The sequence below is a fragment of the Amblyomma mixtum genome, chromosome 8 (genome assembly GCF_055824585.1).
Source record: "Amblyomma mixtum isolate Tamu chromosome 8, ASM5582458v1, whole genome shotgun sequence".
Classification (NCBI taxonomy): Eukaryota; Metazoa; Arthropoda; class Arachnida; order Ixodida; family Ixodidae; genus Amblyomma; species Amblyomma mixtum.
In genome coordinates this window covers 25029189-25033566 of record NC_143019.1, presented here as the reverse complement: position 1 = coordinate 25033566, position 4378 = coordinate 25029189, and the positions used below count along the sequence as shown (strand labels likewise).

General features: G+C 49.4%; 1 non-coding gene across 1 annotated transcript; it reads left to right on the top strand.

The window, feature by feature from the left end:
* Positions 1-2831: 2831 nt before the first annotated feature.
* TRNAT-AGU (transfer RNA threonine (anticodon AGU)) lies at positions 2832-2905 on the top strand. The gene has a single exon. It is a non-coding gene; the product is annotated as a tRNA-Thr (tRNA).
* Positions 2906-4378: the final 1473 nt, after the last annotated feature.

The window sequence follows — 4378 nt, the reverse complement described above, 5'->3', positions numbered from 1 at the left end:
CGAATCATGCATGCATGAAAATAGATGCCAGTTACTGAGGGGGTGCATTAAAATCTTAAATACCGCAGGGCTCCCTCCTCCCTTGTAGCGCTTCTACCACGAACCGCCAAGCATGTCCAAATTTTCCCCTAAGCAACTAGCCAGAGCCTCCTTAATTACACCCGCCTCCGGTCACTACAACGATGCACCACAGTGCTTTACAAGCACCCCGAACGAAACCGCACCTACCGGTACAGATGGCACTGGCAACGCTGGCAGAAAGTCGGGTCCAGCGGGAACCGCAGGGTCGCCGTCGCCAGGCTTCGGTGAGGATGCGCCGAACGGCCGGCTGGGGACGGAAACTGCGGAGACATCCGCAGGCTGCTGAGCTGCGGACGTAGTTTGTGGCGGGACCAGGTTGGAGACCGCGGTAACGTCTCCAGGCTGTCGCGGCGGGGACACAGCCGGTGGCGGTGAGCCCTGGTCAGAGGCCACGGCGTTGTCGTGAAGTTGTTCCGATGAGGGTACAGCCTGCGGAGGGACCTCGTTCGAGACCACGGCCACGTCCCCAGGCTGTTCAGACGGAGATGCAAGAGGTGGCAAGTCCTGGCCCGAGACGGCGGCAGCGTCCTTAGGTTGTTCCAATGAGGACGAAGCTGGCGGGCAGGAGTTCGAACCCGCGGGAATGTCCTCAGGTTTTGGCGACGGCGGCGCATCAGGCGGGGCTGAGGTGGACTTGGAGAGGGCCGCGACGTCGCCGCGTACGCCTCCGCCATCTTGGGCGGCGTCGCTCTTGCTGACCCTCCGGCCCGCATCGTCAGCGGGCGCTGAAGACCGCCGCCTCCCGCTGCCCTCTGATATGGAAGACTTGTGGCTACGGCTCCTGCGAGAAACCTTCGAGCGATCCTTGGGTGGCTTCTGCGTCGACATGGCCAGCCGTTGCGCTTGATAATCTTCTGCTTCTTGTTCTTCAAGCCACGTTCGCGCGAGCGCACGAGTTTGGGGTCGTGTGGCTGGAACGGATGATGATGATGGAAAGATTTTACATAAACAAAAACGGGCGGTTGTCCACCTCTTCCGAGAGTGCATTGTACCTTGCAGCCGTTCTTGCCCTTTCGGTCAGCTCCTCCTGAACTGCCGAGTAAAAAATAAATTGGTAAGTTGGTTTTTGAGTAAAGGAAAATGGCGCAGTATCTGTCTCACATATCTCGGCGGACACCTGAAACACGCCGTAAGGGAAGGGAGGAAGGTGGGAGTTAAAGAAGTAAGAGAGAAAGAGGTGCCGTAGTGGAGGTCTCCGGAATAATTTCGACCACCTAGGGATCTTTAACGTGCACTGACATCGCACAGCACACGGGCGCCTCTTGCGTTTCGCCTCCATCGAAATGTGGCCGCCGCGGTCGAGCTCGACAGCATTTCCTCCTACGCTCAATCACCGTACTTTTGTTCTTTTTATTTCTGTGTTGTTTTGGCAGGCACAGTATTTTGCAATGCAGCGCATGGTGTTGAATGCAACACGCCACAGACTTGTACACAAACCAGAAAAAACGATGGAAGAAAATTGAATGCGGTGATCATCATAAGCGATAAGATTCGATTAGAGGAAAAGATATTCGGGGCCTTCAGATGGTTTTAAACTGTCGCGTACTTTTTTTTTCTTTTTACCGCGTTTCTCCTGGTTCATTGTGTTCATATGCGCCATGTGTGGAAATGCAAAAAAAAACATATTCCCACAACTGACGTCACAAATAGTGAAATAGATGAAAAATAAGTAAGATGAATGCATATTACATTCAGGCAACCCTAATTTTATGGTGAAACTTAAACTTAACGGGGATTCACAGTGGCGAGTCGCGGAGGTCGAGCGACAGCTTTAAATCGCTTTGTTGTGCTCGCTCCCCGCTTTCCTTGTGCTTCGGAAACCCTAACTAATTGACCGATGATGATAATGATGATGAATACAATGAGATTATCTCTCCTGGTGTTTCTTCATAGTAATAATAATAGGCAGGATCGAAGTAATATTGAAGGGCTATTGTTTGGTCACTATCGGTGTCTCCAACACTAAGAAAACGTGCTTAATTGATGTCGGCCTTTTTCTTTAGTTTTTCACTTTTATTTCATTATTTGGCTCTGTACCGTCTCTCTGAGCATTCAAATATTCTTCTAGTTCTGTCTGCGATTGAAGTGAGAGTCAGAAAAAGGCCGTCAGCAATTAAGCACGTTTGCTTAGTGTTGGAGACACCGATGGTGACCAACAATAGTCCTTCAATATTACTTCGCTCCTGCCTATTATTATTACTATAAAGAGATGCCAGGAGAGCTTATCTTATTGAAGTGAGAGTCTTGAGGTCGGACATAGCGGTTTTTAGAAGGTAAATCGTGTTTGTATTAAGAAATGTATGCACATGTATCGTAAATTACTTCCAAACTTATAGCTGCATCGCTAGCATTCTTCTTTGAGCTCGTATTAACATAATTACACTAGTTTTCTTTATTCTGTTCATCTCAACTTCCATCTGCATTCGACGGGCTTAACGGTGGCCGTGGGCATTTCACTCTTCGTTCTCTCTACCACCCGTGTCAGCAAGAAGCAAAAGTGTGCACCAAAAAGACGACGGTAAACGAAACTCGCAGATTCCTCAAAAGCGTGAACGCTTCCCGAGGATTGCAAAAGAGGCCGACAGCCATCATTGCGTCACGCTGTAGAGACCTGGCGAGCGCAGTGTCCTTGGCTCAACGTAACTCGGCAGGGTCCGGTGCCAGTGTGCACAGAACATTAATTAGGTGCGGCAAGTCGAACTATATCCGAGAGATGCTCCGGAAGAGCTCACTGTTGTGCATTACCGTGAGGCGCCGTGGCTTAGTTGGTTAAAGCGCCTGTCTAGTAAACAGGAGATCGTGAGTTCGAATCTCACCGGTGCCTTCCCGTTGTTTTTTATAATGCTGTGCCATTCTGTACCGTACTGAGCATACCGTGTCATAACACCGTAGTGTGCCGTACCATGCTGCATCATGCCGTACCAACCATGCCCTACCATACCACACCGTAACAACTTGCAACCAGAGCAGACCTACTTAACCACACTTCTGTGGGATCGAAATTCATTTTTTTGCATGTCCATTCATCTTGTTTCATACCCCGCGACAGCAGGCATGACAGCGAGAGAGTCGGTGAAGTATTCTACGGTAAGGAATAGTACGGCATAATATATGGTACGGTATGGTATGTTTGGCTTGGCATGGTAAGTTACGGCGTGATATGGTGTGGTATGGTAGGGCATGGTTGGTACGGCATAATGCAGCACGGTACGGCACACTATGGTGTTATGACACGGTATGTTCGGTACGGTACGGAATGGCACAGCATTATATGGTACGGTAAGGAATGGTATGTCCGGTAATGTACGACGCAGTATTGTATTGTATGGTATGGTATGGTATGGTATGGTATGGTATGGTATGGTATGGTATGGTATGGTATGGTATGGTATGGTATGGTATGGCACGATACGGTATGGTACGACATGGTTGATACGGCATGATACGGCACAGTGTAGTAAACTGGGGTGTCACACTATGGCATATTCGGTATGGTACTTCATGGCAGATGTTATGGATGAAACAAATATGGTTAATACGGAATGGCATGTGTGGTATAATATTACGCGGTATGGTATGATATTGGCGTAGCCTGGCCTAGTATGGTGTCCTATAGATAGCACAGGCGGTATGGCAGGCGGTATGGTTCGATGCGGTGCGGTATGGCATGAAGTGTATGATACGGGAGCTCGTGGTAGAGTATGGGGTAGCATGGTATGGTATATCGCGGCACGATATAGTGTGTTATGCTATAGCGTGGTACGATATTATAGTTCGGTACATGTTATGGCAGGGTACGGTACGGTGTAGTATTTATGGCACGGCAAAGCATGGCTTGATATGGTATGGTATTATAGCACATGGTATAGTATGGTAAGGTGTTCTTTCATCATGCCATAACATACCTTACCATACAATACCATGCGCTATCATACCATACCATATGGTAAGATGTGGCATAGTATGGCATGCTGCAGTATGAAATGGCATGACGTGGTAAGGTACGGTATGGTATGGTACGGTATGGTATGGCATGGGAAGTTTAACGTCCCGAAGCTGCACTTAAGCCGCCCACTCAAATCTCGTAGTGATAAGACGTCCGACGCTCTTGACCGCGCTCTACTACTGATTACTCCAAACTACACAGATAGCACGACTACACCGTCGCTAGCAGTCTCGGGTTCGATCCTGGCCGCGGTGGTCGCATTTCGATGGAGGCCCGTGTACTGTGCGATGTCAGTGCACGCTAAAGAACCCCAGGTGGCCCAGGGCCCTCCACTACGGCGTCCCTCATAGC